Here is a 19,454-nt window from a genome sequence, read left to right on the forward strand (position 1 = left end):
AACACTGATTGGGAAATAGGACATCAAGGTACCAGAGTTAGTTCTATGGCTAATAAGCAGTCTCTAACTATTCTGGAGACTTCGTTTCTCCCTAATTATTTCCCCAGAAAGAATACATATTCACTGTGGGAAATCCAAGTATAAGAAAGTAAAAGTACTTAGATAATAAAATAAAAGTGAAAATTCTTCCCCATCATATAATCTTACTCCCCAGGGAACACCACTGTTAATACAAAACTCTCTTTCCAGAACCTTTACTAAGCAAATGTAAATACATATCTAACACATATATGTTTATAGCCTGGATTTTTGTTTGTTTGTTCACAAAAATTAGATCACACACATGCATTTTCCCTCAGGTATCTTTTATCTTTCCGCAACCTATCATGCATCTCCTTCTGTGTCCACACACACAGTTTGACTTCATGCTTTTTAATGGCCTCACAGTACTCCGCAGTACAGATATGCCATTCTTTATTAATGACAGACATGTTCTCAAGTACTCCGTTAGTACAAATAGCGTAGCAATGAAGATCCTTGAACCTGCATATTTGTTTTGAGTTTTCTGTAGGAAAAACGTCTAGAAATTATCAGCTCAAAGGGCATGTGAATTTTACATTTTAATGATTACAGCCAAATTGCCCTCGAAAAGATCTTATGACTATACCTTTATCTGAAAAAGGAGGAAAGAATATATGATCCTTTTCCAATCTTTTCCCAGCTGAACTTTCAACTTAATTCAATGAAGAAACTTTTAAAACCAGAATAGAAGATGGTGATGGTGCAGCCCTGAGATCAGTCTGCTTTTAGCTAGGCCGCTAATTTCAAGCTTTTTCTTCATCAGCAAGTGTTGAAACTTTGTTTTGCTTTGGACTTAGCTGCCAAACTGACAGTTTTTCCCCCTGGTAATATTGCTAGCCATAAATGAAGGTCCTGCTGTGGATAAAAAATGGATGTCCTGGCATTTGATGTATCACCACTTTCAAATCATACTTATTTAAGGGACAACATACTCCTTTATAGGACTGGTTCTCAAACTTTGGTAGGCATCAGAATTTACCTGAAAGCTTGAAAACCCAGATTACTGGGCTCTACCCTCTGAGTTCCTAATTCAGCAGGTCTGGGATGGGGCTCAAGAATTTAAATTTCTAACAGTTTCTCAGGCGATGCTGATACTGTCAGTGTGTAGATAACTCTTCCAGAATCACTTCTTTTCAGAACGCTCTTTGATTATAAGACATAAACTTGCAATGAGAGAACCACTACCTTACTCTGGGTAGACTGTGATTTACAGGAGTTTGAATCGCAATCAGTCACCTCAATTACTATAAGAAATCTTCTTTCTACCTTGGAACGCTGAGAAAATAAAAAATTAAAACAAAAATCTTCTTTCTGTTCCACCTTACTACCATGACATACAGTCTCTTTAACATGTCAAATTCAAGGACCAAGCTACAAATTCCACACAGATTGCTCCCCAGAGTTATCTCTTCTGCCCCAGACCTACTCTCCTCACAGAACTGGTACTCAAAATTCATATAAGACAACCACAAAATAATCGCATCTCCTTCTCCCTCTTACAAAGGAAACTCTTTGTTGACCAGATGTTACTGGTATGGACACTGAGGCCTTATGTGCTATTTAAGGCTTCAGTTTAAGTTGATCACCAGGTGATTATTGCCACCTACATTACACACATCAAACACACAAATTTAGCTCTTGAGTGACCTGAGTTTTAAAGGTAAACATGAGAAAACCAATGGCACGTGAACTTGAACTTTCACTTTGACTGGATATGGTGGATCTACAGAGCACTTCCAATGGAGATTCTGTTCTAGATCTTACATCTAAGAATGAAAACAGTCAAGTGTGTAGAGGTAGAGAATTGAACAAATGTACAAGCAAAGATTTACATATTCGTGACAGGAGAGTGAATGTGAATTTTGTTGGAGAGGGGAAGGAGGGAAATTATAGGCACTACTGTTTACAGAAGAGATATAGCCGAATTTGTCAGGATGCAGTGGCAAACTAGAGGCTTTTTCACCAATCAGTTGTGACAGACCTGGTTCATGGACTGTCTGAAGAGTGAAGTCATAGCATTAATAGTTGAATTCGTATTAGAGAGGATAAGTTAGCAATCAACTGGCCAAAGGGCCCTTTGGGAAGGGAAAGAAGAAAGGTGAGCATGAACCATGATCCTGGAACAACTAGGTGCGATCTCAAACTACAGGAAGAGAAAGATTTACTCACTCAGACTATATTAATTTGGACTTTGTGATACCTCTGAGAGTTTTTCACTGACACCCCTGAACAGGGCTTATTAAATAAATCAGTGGTGTAAAGACTGGCAGAAGGGCTGTTTAGGGCAGGCTCCTCTCAAGTCCTTCGGAAGAACATGTCATGTTACTATTTAAAACCATGCCTCCACTTCCAACATTTATTGAACCCTTTATATGAAAAAGACTTTATTTTTTTAAAAAAAATTATGATTTTGGAGTCTCTTAAACTCATAACTGCCTTTCTTATGGGTAAGCAAAATCAGATAACGTTTTCGAAAAAGAACAAAGGGGTTAGGAACAAGTGATAAACACGTTCTAAAATTCCTTTATAAAGTATCTAGGAAGACTTCTCCAGTTATACAGACACACAGATCTATTCCAATCAATCTGGATTGATCTGGACTCCTTCATAAAGAAAGCGATTGCCACATTTTCCGTAACACTTCAGCGTATCAAGCAAGGCTCCTCACAGCCTGGCCAAGCCTTCCTCAGCTCTGTCCCTGCGGGATCCTCTTCTGATACACAAGCACCCACCACCCTCCAGACACACCACCTTCTCTCCACCTCTGAGCCTTTGGACGTGAACCGAGCTCCTTTTCCACGCCGCTTCAACCTCTATCACACTTGACTGCTGTCAAGTCTCAGCCGTCTCCAGAATCTTCCCCCACGTACCCTCCCTGGGCAGAACGTGGACCCCTTCCCCCTAGGGCTCTGCGTCTACTGATCCACTTCAGCTGCAGGCCTCGACAATCCACCCTGCTGCTGGGCTCGTCTCTCTCCTTATCTAAAAGGGGACCTGGCCAACGTGACCCTGCTCACTCAGGGAACTACCGAGCACAAGACACACTGAGTCAGTGTTTGCTGAGTGAAGGAGTAGCACTGGATTTGTTTGCTAGCTTTTTAAAGCATATGGAAAGATTTTACAGCATGTCCTACTCCAACGGTAACTTTCTAGTGTTTGGAATGCATCCTGTGTTCATTAGGAGGTTGGCAGGGAGGATTTGCTGTAGGATCTTTTAATTCAATTTCCTGTTGCACAACTTTTTTCACCTCATATATTCTAATAAATCTTAGATAAAATTAGACTCCTCTGGGTTAAAGGATACCACGGCAATCCCAGGGTCTTGCCCACTAGGGGCATGTGGTTTTGAGTGGAGACTAGGACAGAGCAAGAGAAGCCCAGAGTGAGTGAGCTCTGTGCTACCTGACCACTCTGAGACATGCTTCACCTTCTCAAGGCTTGCTTTTTCGTTCGCTAAAACAGATAGAATCTATATATGAAAATAGATATCTATATCTATATTATATAGATATATATAATTAACATATAGTCTATATAATCGCTCTATACATTTCATATATATATGAAATTTTTAAAGGATAAAAATGATTTCACAGGATTGCTTTAAGACTATAGAATGTATATAAAAACACTTTGAAAACAGTATCATTAAATATTTATTGAATAAGTGAATAAAGCTATTCATTTGGATTTGGGCAGAAGAGAAAGATAATCGAAAGCAATCTTTCTTTCCTTCTGGGCACATTCGATCACCACTGTTAATTTTTACAGGTGATCTAGTCATTGTTTCCTGGAGCACTGTGGCCTGAAACAAAACAAAGAACAAAGCTTTTTGTCAAAGCTTCTTGATTCACACAGCCAGATACATTACTTTCCTCTTGGATAGTGATTCAGAGTAAACGCACACTAGAAAAGCCTCAGTTTTAACGGGCAGAGGAAGCACACCTACACTGTCCCTCTCTAGTCTGCTAAAATACAAGCATTCCTGATTCCTTCTTCACTTTCATGGACGCGCTTGGCAGAGGTGCTATAAAGTGGTAATTATTCTTGTGGCAATATGAGCAGTACCCAGGATTTGGCAAGGTGTGGTAAATTTGGCAAGGAAGTTCAATTTCCGTAACATTGTTTCCAGCCCAGGAAATGTCTCAGGTGGCTTGGTATGGGTAAGCTGCTGCCAGTTGTTCGGGCATGGGCTTGCTTCTCTTGGATGACATCATTTGACTGAATTCCTTACTGCTTGCCCCATAGAAGCCTCTGCATTCACTTGGTCTCCATTTTTCTCCAAGACCTCATACGATCCCCAGGATGGGTCTCCAAAAGCCTAATATGGAAGACCTCTAATTCATGTGATGCACCTACTTGACTATTAAAATAGCAAAAGCATTTACTAATGTACACTTCAAAACCATTCTACAATGGGAAGACCTTGTGATTACAGCATGATTATCACCTAGAATAATGGGCCATGACCGCTGCCTTAGGTCAGCATAACTCACACAGTACAGAAGTACTACATTAAATTTGTTTATCCCGAGGTCTAAGAACTGAGATTGCTGAAAAATCAAATGCTTTTTGATTTTCTTTAAAAATGCTCTTTTTAGGGGTGCCTGGGTGGCTCAGTGGGTTAAGCCTCTGCCTTCGGCTCAGGTCATGATCTCAGGGTCCTGGGATCGAGCCCCGCATCGGGCTCTCTGCTCAGCAGGGAGCCTGCTTCCCCCTCTCTCTCTGCCTGCCTCTCTGCCTATTTGTGATCTCTCTCTGTCAAATAAAATAAAAAAAATCTAAAAAAAAAAAAAATGCTCTTTTTAAACTATGTAAACTCGTCCCTAACTTGAGCTAAACAGAAGAGAAAGTGACCAGGTGGAACCTGTGATTTTTCCAAGCTAAACTTTCTGATACCCTAGCTCAGGGGTTGAACTCATTAATTCTCCTCTCTTTCCCAAATTATAGTATATCCAAAGGATATTATGTCCTGAAATATAAATTAGCATAGAAAATTCCAAAAAAGTTTGCAAAGAAGTCTTTTATTTATGCTACATGGCCCACTCATGGGTAACCTACTGCCTTTAGAATTCCTTTCTGGCAAAAGCGAGGTCACGTGATGTTACAGATTTCCCCCATCTTTGAATACTATGATATATACACAGCCACCCATTTGCTTCAACACCTCTATCATTATTTTTTGGGTAATTGGCACTTGTGATTTTTGTGAAGCTCTGACATCTAATATAGTTTTACTGATATCGCTCAGGCTTATGATTTGAACTAGAATGTGGCATTTACTGACGTCTGAGGTACATCTTTCTCCTTCTCCACGACTCGGGAATCGTTATCACCTAAAGCCATCAACTTCTTAAGTATTTTAACCAAAGATCATGAACAGAAAACAAAGAGGAAAGAGGCAGAGTTGGATGGGAATGCCTTTGGTTTCTCTCCTCAACCCACACGTTGATGGTAAAGCTGAGAAGGATACTGAAGCTCGTCTCATCTAGTCTCTAGATGACTAGAGGCAACAGGGGAAAGACAGCTGGCTGTGAAGAGCTTGAGTGAGAACTACCAGCACATCAGAAGACAGACCTGGGATGACAGCCTTTTCCTCAGCTAGTTCAGAAAATAAAAGAAGGCGGCATGAAAGCAATAGGTCTGCAAGTCACAGACAAATTTCTAAATCTCACTATGCCGTTAATATGAGACGGAGATCTCTGGGTGGTCAAGGAGAACATCAGGTGTATGTGACCCTTGCCAGAATATGACCCATAGCTTCAGTCAGATCCTGTGGTTTCATAATAACCTTTAACCTTTAATCCGACTGCCGAGAGCTAGAATGCCATATTTTTCTCTCTCTTTTTTTTAAGATTTTATTTATATATTTGACAGAGAGACATAGTGAGAGAGAGAACATAAGCAGGGGGAGTGGGAAAGGGAGAAGCAGGCTTTCTCCTGAGCAGGAAGCCCAAGATCCTAGGATCATGACCTGAGTTGAAGGTAGCCGCTTAACGACTGAGTCACCCAGGAGCCCCAAGAATGCCATATTTTTCTGATTCATAATTTTAGTTGAATGCCTCTGACCAAAAAAAGTGATTTTTTTCTTAAATGAAAGTTTCAGAAGGGATATGGTATTTGAAGCCAGACCTAAAGCAGTGATGAAAGGACGAGCTGATTAGCTCAAAGTCAGAAGAGAATCCATAAAAGCCATTACACACAAGAGAGAATTATACTCAAGTTTCAGAGCAGAGCCAACTATCTCAGAAAACTTTATTTCAAGATATTCAGTCTTCATCATATTCTTTGCTAATTCTTCTAAATAACTAATGTCCTGTGTTGCTCTGTGAATGCTAATTACTACGGTACCTTAAAACACAGTAAACCAATCACTGTTGCACTAGACTGTGAAATCATTATCAATATAATTCTGAAATATGACCTAATTGTAGATGTGAGTAGAGCATTACAGCAAAATGAAACAACTGGAGCCACAATAACACTGAGCAAATATTTGAAAGTCCAAACTGATAAACCTTCAGTTTCATGATCAAATTTGCATTTGGCTTAGTATGTAGACAAAATCAAAGTGATAAGCTAGAGAGCATAAACATGAGGTAGGTCGAGCTGTAAGCAGAGGTGTGGAGGTCACAGAGCCTTCCTGGGACATAGAGAGCGACAGAGAAGGGACAGACACCTGGTGGCCCAGGTGCCCAGTACACACTGACTGCCAGTTGATGCTGAGCTGTCTACTCAACACCACCACGACTTTTTCTCCTCAGCTGCTGGCCAGGGCAGGTGGCCAGAAAGTGACACTGGGAGGTTTCCTCGGTGACCAACCAGATTCCTCCACTGGGATTCCTTGCCCAAGTAAACTGGGCTTCAGGATTTTAAATGTTTTGCATTTCCCCTTAAAAACTTTCCTCCTGAACTTACAATCGTTGTTCTTAATTTGATTTTGCCAGATCTGCCATCTGTGCTTAATTAAGCTTTTGGAAAACTCTGCAGTTGCCCACAACACACATTTTCTAGTGGTAATATCACCCGCATCTCGGGATGCTTGGTATGCTGACAAGAAAAATAGAGCTGGGGTGCCAGGAGATGCAAGTCCTGCTACGGTTACAAATTCGGAAAGTCAACCTATGATACAATTTCTAATCTGTTGAGTGGAAGCAAGGACACCTGGCCTACCTAGCTTGCTACTGGGATAGAGCAAAAGTCCTGGTATTTTTAAATGAATGAGAACTTGGCCCTTAAGAGATGGCAATGGATTTCAGAAGTCTCAACCTTGATATGCTTGTGATGGGCCTGGATTTAGGCTTTCCTAAATCTCTCAATATAAAAGAATTCCAAGGAACTTCTGCAAGTGCACCTGCCAGATTTTAGTGTTCATTTGTCCCCTGCAGCAAGGAAGTCAACTTGAGAAAAGGTCTGGCAGCTTCGCCCACCTGGTGGCTTCACGGAGCATCTACCACCTTACCAAAGAGTTCTGGAAAAGTAGAAGAGGCATTGACATTAAGGAGTATGATTCTGTGTGTTTGCAAACTGACAACCCCTGTTGGTTGTCCACGAAGAAAAGTCAAGGAATGCCTGGACTTGGACAATGGCCGAATTATCCCTAGATCATTTCTCTGCCTTTCAAAGAGATCTGCCAAATTCTTATGGGCCACTCTAACAAATAAAAGCTTCCCCTTGGAGAGGTGAGGTCCAGTTCCTTATCTACCGTCCCTGGGTAGCCACAGTCACTTGGCTGGTTGGATCTGTGGTTGCTGATGTGGACACTATGCACTCCAACATTCTGTGACACAGAACAATGAAGTCATATGTAAGAAAAGTATGGAGCACATGTGGATTCACTTTATTAATAAATGCCTAAAATAGATTTCTTTAAAAAAAAACTACATATCACCTTCCATATAAATGCATCCATTTATAGTTATGAAGGCTAATAGGAAATGAGACTTTACCAAGAAAAACTACAACTTTTTCCAACTCCAGTGTTGAATTAGTTCATTTGTGGTTTTACCAGGAGAAGCTTTATTTCAATATTCTGTTACTGGGCAGACTGTGCAGACTATAGCTTCGTCAAACAGTGGGATCTTTATTCCACCTTCAAATAATGAGAGTCCAATTTTCTCAATATCCACTCTCTTTTGGAGTAGTCATCTTCTTCCAAGGCTTTAATTAATCACTGTGCCCACTGTGATCTCCCAGCATGTCACATCTGGGTATCTCATTGCCTCCTGGACAACTCCATGTCATGATATGTTCAAAACCAAACTTGCCCTTCCTTCAGAGCAGTACCCCCTCTTATCCCTTCCATTCTAAATGGCAGTCCTATCCACCCACTGCCTGGCAGGAACTTGGGAGTAATCCTTGGTGCATGCCACTCCCTTACCTTTCACCTGCCATCAATACCAAGTATAGTCGATTCTGTCTTCTAACCATGCCCGGATCCAATTAGTTCAATCCCTGGCTTTACCACTAACTTAGCTTAGACCTCCAATATCTAGTTCCTGCATTATCCTAACCATTCTGGTTGGTTTTCCTTTCCAGTCACTTTCCCAGCTGACTACCTGTAAAGTGCCCTAGCTGTGTGCTAACCACTCACTAGTGATAAAGCAGAATTGTCCTCAAGAAAGGCAGAATCTGGTAGAAATGGGTTTGATTTAGGCAGCCATTGGAGAGTAACATAAAAAAAGAAAGAAAAAAAAGCATACCCTTAAGAATTCTTTCAGAGTCTAAAACTCTGTCTTAATGTTAGAGAGATGAGATTAACTCAGTGAAATAATTAGGAATAAACCAGTGTACGAGTGCTGTTTCAGGAATTGTAAGTGTTCGAGCACTTCGGAATGAAGTGAAATTAACCTGATGATTAGGAGAGGAAATTTTAAAGGAAACTTCTGGACATGTGCATAGGAGGTTTACTTTAACAGCCACTCAACAACACTAACCACCCATCTACTAAGTGTAGGGCACTGGTCCGTGGGAGTGAAACATAAAGAAAAGAGAGTCCTTTTCCTTATGATTGCGGAATTCTGAGGTCCAGCACACTGGGGACAGAATTCGACCTTGGGCAGATGCTGTGTGTCCATTTCTCCAGCCAAATTCAGGCTCCTCCTCTCCTACGTTTCCGCTTCACACCTTCCTCTGTCCTCACAATTCCTCTAAAAGCTCCCTCGTCTGGCCCTCTGCCCATGACTGCCCTTATTTCACTGAGAGAACAGAAACACACGGTAAAGAGCAACCACAAGCTCCCACTGCCACTTCCGTTCACTCCTGCTGTCCAGACCCACAGATTCTGCCTCCTCCCCAGCGCAGCTGCAGCACCCTCTCTGCATGCTCTGCTGGGGCCAAGGGCTCTGCCTGTGCACCAGATCCCACTGGCCTTTGTATACACAAGGTCAAGGCCTCCCTCTATTGTTCCTGGATGGCTCCCCAGTCACTTGCTGGGGTATTTACAGTGACTGAGAAAGATGGCACATACTCAAACATTCGCTGTTGCAAAATAAAATGGTTTGCTGTGAGAAACAGTAGCATAAGTACTCCTGGACTCGTTTTGTCGACTCTGATCCACTCTTCTACTCTGTCTGTCCGAACTGCAACTCCCACCTAGCATTCCTTGTCCTCCCTCCCTTGCTTTATTTCCCCCCATGACACATAACTCCACCGGAAGCCCTGGCTGTTCAATTTATTTTGTTCATGGTTTGTCTCCTAACCCCTGGAAGATAAGCTTCACAACGGCAGGGATTTTTGCATATTTGTCCATTGCTTTATTCCCAGAGTCTAGCCAGTACCCAGGGCACTTGCTCAATGGTATCTGAATTAACAAGGTTCCAGCCCTGTCTTTTCTGATCTGTGTGACTACAGGCAAATGAACCTCTTGAAGTCTCCCTTTCATCATTTTTAATGTGGTGGTACTGACAGTACTTACTATGTGGGATTGTGGTGGGGATTAAGTGACAATGTGTGTTAAACACTTAAGGGGTGTCTGGGTGGCTCAGCGGGTTAAGCTTCTGCATTCGGCTCAGGTCATGATCCCAAAGTCCTGGGATCGAGCCCCTGTGGAGTCTGCTTGCCCTTCTCCCACTGCCTCTCCCCCTGCTCTTGCTTGCATGCATGTGCTCTCTCACTCTCAAATAAATGTCTTTAAAAAAATATATACATTTTAGCACATTATCTGTATGAAGTGCCCAACACATGGCATTTATTATATGATTATTTAGAATATAATAATTATAAATTAGCACTCAAGTTTACCCTAAGTTTACCTAGTCTCCAACAGGTACTTATTTGGGAATTTAGTAAACTGGTATCAAGAAGAAAAATAAAAGGTCTCTAAATATGCTTTCCTCCTATTATTAAAGATTCCATTCAAAACACTGTCCTGACTTTAATGATAATGAAGATCCAAGCAGGCAGTGCTAATGTCTACATCTAGGTTCTGTGGTAAAAATTGTGTTTAGTAAAGAAGTAAATATCAAGTAACAGGTAGTTTGCACTGACTGGCCACCCAGAATAGATCTCAGTTCTGCCCTATTACCCAGGTCCTTTTTGCTTTTTTCTCTTCCCCCTCTGCTGTTACAAAGCCAGCTACTCCTGGGATCCCCTCTTCCGACAACTCTGTAGTTCCAGTGTGGGGTCTCTGACAGCATAAGGGGACTAGGAAAGGAAATGTACCTCTCTGTACCTTTATTTTCCCTTCAGGGTTTAAATGGAAAAAAGAGAATGTGGAGTCCTTGTAGCCATTGTTGCTGGGATTAAAAACCTTAAAAAAATCAAGATGGAGCTCTGAGTGCATTTTCCCACAAAAATCACGTTATATATAGTGGCTGGGTTCTATGGTACTATTAATAAAGCAGAATATTTCAGCTATGATTTCTGGGCTGTCCTGGGAACTTAACCACAAAGTGGGACCTAATTTCAATGAAAAAGTATGTTCAGAGTTCCCAGCAACCAATTTACACACCCACATTCAGAATCCAAGTCATCCGAAAGGTGAAGGAGGCTCATTCTCAGTAAGGCTGACACTTTCACAAAGATGCCACAAATGTCATGAAAAGTCGAAGCAAGCCAAAGAGGACAGTGGTTGAGCGGTACTTCATTTGTTTAGATGGTATTCCTGATCCCAGTTCTAGAATATCAGGAAATGTGTTGGGTCTAGCTCAGAGGATTTTGTGAGAACGCCTGGATAGTGATAGCTACTTAACAAAAGTTAGTTCTCTCCCCTCCCATTGGTGAAACTTTGGTGTCTTATTCTTTTTCCTTGGTTTTATGTCTCTTCCTATGAATCTATTTTTAACACTTACATAGGGAAAAAAATGCAACATTTTGCCAACAGAAACCAGAAAATGGTTATTTGCTCATTTCTTCTGGCTGACACACCTTGTCTGCAAATGGCTTCTCCCTCAGGAGGAAATCTTTTCCATCAAATAAGCCTTCACACCATCCAAAAGTTCATGCCAAACTAAAAAAATCACCATCTTCGCTTACCATAGTGGTGAAGCTTTGGCAGTTGGGCCAACACACATTCAGTGGGAGACCGAGGACAGACGTTAACTAACCATCCCACATTTTCAGCTTGTTTCCTTGTAGCCGTTATCCCAAATATACACGTGAGAGAGGCTTGCCTGTCTGGCTTATGTTACATATCACAGTTAACCCTAACACAGTTAACCAGGAAGACAGCTAAGACTTATTGCTCAGGAAGACGACTGTGCCTTCGGTAGTCAATAAGATTGGGCAGAGGCTGTCGAGGCCTCTTGTTTCAGAACAATTCTCCCTCCCTGACCTTCAGGCCCTCCTTCTATCTTCTCTCCATGCCTTTCCTGCGATAATGGGCTACTGCTCTCTAGTCATCAAATCTTCACTGAAACCTTTCTTGTCTACCACCTCCAATTCTTTATCCTTGACAAAGTCTAAAACAAAACTTTCCTGTTTAAAAAAAAAAAAACTCTTGGGGGGCGCCTCGGTGGCTCAGTGGGTTAAAGCCTCTGCCTTCGGCTCAGGTAATGATCCCAGGGTCCTGGGATCGAGTCCCGAATCAGGCTCTCTGCTCAGCAGGGAGCCTGCTTCCTCCGCTCTCTCTGCCTGCTTCTCTGCCTACTTGTGATCTCTGCCTGTCAAAAAAATAAATAAAATCTTAAATCAACAACAACAACAACAACAAAAAATCCAACAACTCTTGAATTAGTGCAATCCTGCAGGGATTTTCTAAAGCCAAAACCTGGTACACAGTACTAGTTAGAACTGACTGCCTGAATTTTACGTTTGTTTGATCCTGGTCAAAATTCCTATTTTTCCTATACCCTGTTTTAAAATCTCGTAGAGTTCCATTTCTTGTTCTGTGTTTCAGAGAGTACTATTTGGATTTATTTATTTATTTATTTATTTATTTATTTATTTATTTATTTTTAAAAAGATTTATTTATTTATTTGACAGAGAGAGATCACAAGTAGACAGAGAGGCAGGCAGAGAGAGAGAGAGAGAGAGGGAGGCAGGCTCCCTGCCGAGCAGAGAGCCCGACGCGGGACTCGATCCCAGGACCCTGAGATCATGACCTGAGCCGAAGGCAGCGGCCTAACCCACTGAGCCACCCAGGCGCCCTATTTGGATATATTTAATGCGTTGGGAACACTTTCAAAGAATTCAGTGCTTTTTTAACATATCTTTAATTTTTAAGTATATATTTAGTGTCTGTCTACTCCCCTCCTCATCTCCTTCAAGAGAATTATTTTGCAAGATACTGCATAGTAGACAATTTTAGAAGCATAGTGAACTTTTCTTACCCAATGTTTACCTGGATCTTCTGCAATAAATACTGAAAATTATAATATCTTTTGATGCAAAATTGTTTCTGTTGAAATATACACAGAAGGGAAGACAATATCTAATACACATTTGTACAGCTCCCAATGATTGTGAAAAAACTGTGGAAAGTGGGATTAACAATCAAACAATTGTTCAAACAAATTAATAACTTCCTCTTGATATAATGCCGTTAGCACCTTGAGCAGTATGGACTCCTTGATAATTTCCAGGAAATACTTTGTATTTCAGTAATATATACTTATTTCAAATATAGTAAAGTATAAGAATTACTATAGTCTAGGGAAAACAATATTTGGGGGGATAAAAAGAAGCAACTATTGTCAAAGTAGTACAAACCCAACAGCTCTTCTATAGAGATGGCAATACTATAAAGTATTTGGGATCAACCTTGGTGCAATGTGGTAAGTGGCATTCAATTTTTAGTCTGTTATCTGAAAAAGTTTTAAAAGTCAACTAGACTGTAGAGCCCACGAGGACATACTGAAGCATACCAGGGATACACTAACTAGGACATTTATCTATCTGTTGTTTACTCAATGTCCTCACCCGGGACAGACTAGACAAGTAGTTATTATGCCATTTAAAGCAGACGAGCTACTTTACCATACCAGTTGTCAAAACTATGATTCATGGATTCCAGCAGTCCCCCCAAAATAAAGCTACGTTATTATCAACCATCTACCCACGTTCTTCACTCAGGTCATCAAGTTTTCACACAGCTGGAGAGATGGTTAGAATGGTGGCATGTTCTGTTATTTGCTGTTACTTGCTTAATTTGCCTAGCTTCTTATGAAGGGATATGGTGTGGGCAGTGGGCAACCCACCTCACTCCTTATTCTAAAGACAAAAAAAGAAAAGTATCTAATAAATCTTATTTTATATGAAATAGAATAAAAAACAAAGCTTAGGAATTAGTTGAAGTATGTGTTGGTTATATAACTCTTGCCCACTCATCATACATTTATTGCTCAGGGTACAAAAAGGCAATCACTCAAAGGCATAAGGGTGCATATGCTTCATGGTGTCTCTTATATCAATCAATAGAAACAAACTCCTTATCGATAATTCAGTCTGCCAGATCTTAAAAAATAATATCCTCTGTCCCTGAGGATGTAAAAAAGCTCATGCCTTTGGACTGTGAGGTCTAGAAGCAAACCAAACCAAAATCCCTGGACAATTAGCTGGACCATTTTTCCTCAGTGGCAGTTGTTGATATAGTTCTGGCAGGAGCCTTCATAACACAACTAAGAACGCGTCCTCAAAGGCAAAACTTGGCAGTTTCCAAAGTTGGTAAGGCCAATGCTGAGCCTGGAGGATGGGGGAGGGGCAGGAGAGGTGGTGACAGTAGCTTTTCAAATGCTGGTTAACTGAAATGTGTTTTATTCCATGCCTCCAAATCTTGGGTCTGTCCATTTCTGCCTTCCTCATACTCGTTCTCTGTGACTGCCAATCACAACGTAGATCCAACTAGTGCAGGGCTCTAGCGACCCCCGCCCCCGCCGCAGCCCCCGCCCAAGAATACACACCCATCCTGGTGTTTCTCGTCAGCACACCAGCAGCTGGGGTGGGCTCCTGCAGGCCTGCTACCGGAGCAAGACCCAGCTCAGCTGGGTGGAAAGATGCCTGTGCGCCCCCTTCAGTCCCCAACAAGTGCAATAGTCCCAAGACACTCCAGACTCAAGTGCCCAAACTCTCCATTCTGGACTCGGAACAACTTACCATTCGGGACAGAACCTCCCCGAATGATAAATAAGGCACAGAGGGGAGAAGCCCCCAGTCCCAGGGTGGGCTCCGTTTCTTCCAGGATCCAGCCCCCAGCTCTGCGCCCGGGATTTCTGAACACACAGCACACCAGAGAGGGCAAGCCTGACGGTTCACACAATCCTTTTTCCTTGGGTCTGCCGTGGCGGGCGCACGCCGCTAACTCTGCAGCTACATCCAGGGGCCCGCGCCCCGCGCTCTGGCTAACAAAGCAGCTACCGCCGGGGACCGCGGGGGCGGAGCTGCGGACCCCCACTACAGCCGCAAACCTTGCAAGAGGAGCCTAGCGACTGCTTACCAGGGCACCCTGGTGGGGAAAAGCCCCCAAGTGACAAGTTAGTTTTCTTTGAGTGGCGCCAAGGTGGGGTAAATAACTCCCAAGGAAAGGAGTATGGAGCTGGGGAGAGGCAAGGGCGCAGTGCCCTGGTTTGGCTCCAGATGGATGGACCCTATGGGCCCTTCCTCCCTTAGCCCCCTGCCAGTGCCAGGGAATGAGGTCATCCCCTCATCCCTTAAATCTCTGTCAGCCACATTTTTTCTGCCCTTCCACAACGGGTTTGATCCCCGTGTAAGTGGGGCCACGAATAAGTGAGGGATGGGGTCAGAAAAGTTTCTAAGAGAGGGAGGGATCATCCACCGCAGCAAAGCATCCCCAGTCCCGACCCTGTGAAGATGAAACAAAATGCCCATCTGGAACCGTTTTCAGTGGTTCCTGCTCGGATCCGACCGGGGGAGTGGGGGCGCGTTGCGAAAGGACCGTCCACTGGGAGAAACTGCGTTTACAAGTTGCTCGGCCCCGCTACCCACCCCCTCACCCTCTGGTAAAACCCTCCCACCCCAGCTCGCCCACCGCCCCACAACCTCCGCTCCCTTTAATTCATACATTTCTACCAGCCAAGGGGCCGACCCCCTGAGCCTACCTCGGGTCTCGGGGCCGCGCCCCACCGCTCTCTAGCTCCGGGTCCTGCGGGCTCTGTGGGCTGGGGCCCCAGGCAGGTACCGGCGCTATATACCCGGCAGCCTGCTCCGCTCCGTGACTCAGTGAGTCCCTGAAACGCTTCGGTCTGTGGTCCTTCAAAATAAGAGTCCGCAAAGGAGGCGTGGCTCTAGCCGCAAGCCGCGGCCCCCAGGTTCGGGAGGCATCCCGCCCCCTCCTCCCGGCCGCGCTCCGCCCTTGGCATCTTTCTGCGGCCCCTTCCTGGGGCAGCCAGCGATGAATCGACGAATCGGGCTTTCTCAGAACTTTTAGGAAGAACTGATAATGGAAAGAATTTAATTTTTTTTCTAGGCCAGTAGTGATGTTGGCTGCAAGGCAGGATGATTTCCCCCCAGTTTTTGATTGTCTTTTTCCTTTATAGACTAAAAAGAAATGTCCAATGACTCTGACTCCGGGGCAACATTCTTGGGGCGTGAAATAGAAGCCGGTGGTGGAATGGAAGCAGCCCTGAAGGCCTGAAACTGCGGGGCTGAGGCTTGGGTGGGGGAGGGTCCAGTTCCTGCTAGTTACTCTCCTTTAACTGGGGTGCTACGGGCTCATAGGTACAGGCAGAGTGCGCAGCATTTTAACAAGAAAGTGCAGATCACCCTGCAGCACACTCCTTTTTTAAGTAAGAGGATGATTTCTAGTTTTCCGTTAATTAGCTTACTCCGTCCTATCAATGAGTAACTAAACTTAGGAGCCCTAGGGTAAGAAGTGTAACTCATTCTGATTTAGCAATATTTTAGGAACGTGGTGCCTATCTTGTCTTCTTGTCATAAACTATGATGTTCTGAGTCACTTGTTTTAACCTACTACCTGGGGATGTCTGTAGAGTGTTTTAAAGTAGGAAATCGACGTCTTAATTCCGGAATTAATTTCCTATGTAAAATTTGTGATTTATTGTGGGCCTAATCTTAAAGCCAGACCAGCAGTTTTTCCTTGCACCAACTCAAGTAAGAACAACTTCACTCTGTGCACAATCCTCGAATGGTTAGGTTAGCATACTAACACAGTTATTTCTGTCCCGTTACTGGGGTGTATGTTCCTAGACCACTGAGACCAAATTTCTTTTACATACAATAAACTGTCAATAAAATCAGTGAATGAATGTTACCTAACATTTGCTGAGCATCTGTTGTGCCTAGGCCCTTTCAAGTAAATGCCAATGATGCCAACCAGAATTTGAAGAGCCATGGACCACAGGTTGAAATTATCTAGTAATTTTATCCCTACCTTCATTAATATTGAACAATAGGGTTTCTAGATTCACAGCCCTGAGCCAGATACCCTCTCTCTGAAATATCTTTATTTGTAAATTTAAAGTCTATAAAATATTCCAATAAACCCCAAATGGATGCTTTCCTGTAACTCTACCAGAGATAAACATTGTTAACAGCCTACAGTCTTTGCTTCCAGACTTTTGTGTGTGTATTTAAACACATAATAAAACAGAGATTAGATCATCATTTACATATGATTCTGTAACCTACTTTTTTTAAACCTATAATACACCGTAGTCATCTTTCTAGGCATTACAAAAGGCACAACCCTCTTTTCAATTTTTGAGAGGACAAACACCTAAAAAAACCTCAGTATTTCACTGTTAAACTTTGCCTTTCTTTGACTTTTTAGTTTGCTCATCCCCATGTCAAATGGCCATTAGGGTGGCAGCAATGACTTCACTTGGCATGTCATGGGATTTTTCTTGCAGGCTGAAGTGTGACTGTGAAGAGAGTTAGGATTTAGGAATCTGTGCCCTGAACTATGGAACTCTGGGATTTTCTTATTTCCACGATAATGGGATTAATTTGATGATTTTTAAAGTTTTGGTTCTTAAATTTTGTAAATTTATGATTTTGGAGTCCATTCTCAACATGAACACAGAAAGAATAAATTAGATAAGCATGGGTTCCTACCTCCGTTCATGTTTACCCACTGTGGGAGGGTGCGTAGGGTGGAACAGACAGGTTGATTATCTGCAAGAAAACATCCAATTCCTTCACTCTCAAGAGGTAGCAAAAGAAGGATGACCCCCTTAGATCTGCCATCTCTGCCTTATTCCTTCTATAGGAACCCAGAAAGCAGCATTCGTGCGGACCAGGTTTCCTTTCTCCAAGATCAAACCCAGAAGGATTTAAGGAACTGGTACAGAACACTGAATATGTTAATGCTTTCAACTTTGCAAGTTTTATGCATGAAGTGTGGGAGGCGTGGATACATCTTAGCTATTGCTTTGGCAAGTTCCAGAATTGTGAAAACTATTATCAGTAGAAGCACTGATAGGAATTTCTGTCAAGCCTGAAAAAGAACACTTCATCCCCTCATGCTCACTGAGGATTCTGATCAACAACCTTCTCTTTAGATTGTTTTTTTTTTTTCTTCATTCTCTCTTAGCTGAAATTTAAGAGTTCTATGGTTTTAAGGGGAGACAAAAGAGGTAGAGAACAAACATGCAATCCACTTTTACTTGACCAGGGGTAGCTACACTCTTAGGATTCCCTCTGGCCTCCCTGAGAGTGTTTTGGCATTTAGGACGTAAAGTGTCCTGTTTTAAGGGTGCCTGGGTGGCTCAGTTGGTTAAGCGACTGCTTTGGGCTCAGGTCATGATCTCAGACTCTTGGACTCCAGTCCTGCATCAGGCTCCCTGCTCAGCAGGGATTCTGCTTCTCCCTCCAAACTTCCCCCCTCATTCCCTCTCTCTCTAATAAATAAAATTTTTTTTAAAAGTGTTATAAGACTTTTGACTCTAGCTTCACTTTGAGCACTCTTTGGCTGATAGACCTACAGCTTCCAATGTGGAAATTTAATTGGAGATGGAATACTTTGCTCAAGGGTCTGGTTGTTTGGGAAGACACATGGACTGGGTGAAGGTAATCCTTAAAGCCATTCCTTTACACAGTCTTTTCATATTCTCTCCAGTGAAAAAAATAAGACATAGATGGTTAAAAAGTAAAAGAACAACAAAGACAACTAAAAACAAATGGTGTTCACTGAACGAACAACATCTTGACATTGCAGCCAAATCATACATACATATAGAGATCTACAGATAGAACTGCTGATACACAGCTCTTATCTCAGATATCCTCAGCAGACAGACCAATACTTTATAAATGAATAGTATTAGCAAAGCAAAATCCTCTCACCAAATGTCCATTCAAAACACTACTGCCACAACTCTACATGGTTCGATCATGCTTGTCTAACCTATACATTAAGGCCAAATTCTGTATTTTTGTTCCTTTTATTTACATGTAGCAATAAAAAAATGTTAGTGTATCTTTGGGCATTTTACTTAAAATAGTATTTTAATGAAAATTACCAAAAACTTGAGATTTTCTTAACTCTTGGCTTTGGGGTTGGCACATTTTCTTAAGATATTTATATATATATGTATATATACATACATACATATATATACATACATACATATATATATATATATATATATATTTTTTTTTTTTTTTTTTGACAGACAGGTATCACAAGTAGGCAGAGAGGCAGGCAGAGAGAGAGGAGGAAGCAGACTCCCTGCCAAGGAGAGAGCCCGATGCGGGGCTCGATCCCAGCATACTGGAATCATGACCCAAGCCAAAGACAGAGGCTTTAACCCACTGAGCCACCGAGGCACCCCAAGGCACATTTTCTATAAGGCAGCTTTTGTTATACATTTTCCCAGAGTGATCGATGGTATGCACAATATGTTCTGGTATCAAGTCAGCATAAAGGAATATTTCCATTCATTTCTGGTGCTTCGATAGGATTTTTAAAAATGTTTTGACATAACTCTTGCTATATTTTTAAAAGGTACAAAATCTT

The 19,454-nt window shown here is 42.3% G+C and overlaps 1 protein-coding gene across 4 annotated transcripts in view; it reads right to left on the bottom strand.

Annotated features, from left to right (window-relative positions):
- PALLD (palladin, cytoskeletal associated protein) overlaps positions 1 to 19,454 on the bottom strand; it is a 416,923-nt gene that overhangs the window by 72,444 nt on the left and 325,025 nt on the right. The window contains exon 1 of one of the 4 annotated variants that reach the window (XM_047717714.1): positions 15,577 to 15,715. The exons of the other annotated variants lie outside the window; for them this stretch is intronic. The gene's annotated coding sequence lies outside the window, so the exon portion shown is untranslated. Of the gene's footprint in view, positions 1 to 15,576; positions 15,716 to 19,454 lie in introns of those variants that run through there. 4 annotated transcript variants of the gene reach the window in all.

The sequence above is a fragment of the Lutra lutra genome, chromosome 2 (assembly GCF_902655055.1).
Source record: "Lutra lutra chromosome 2, mLutLut1.2, whole genome shotgun sequence".
NCBI lineage: Eukaryota > Metazoa > Chordata > Mammalia > Carnivora > Mustelidae > Lutra > Lutra lutra.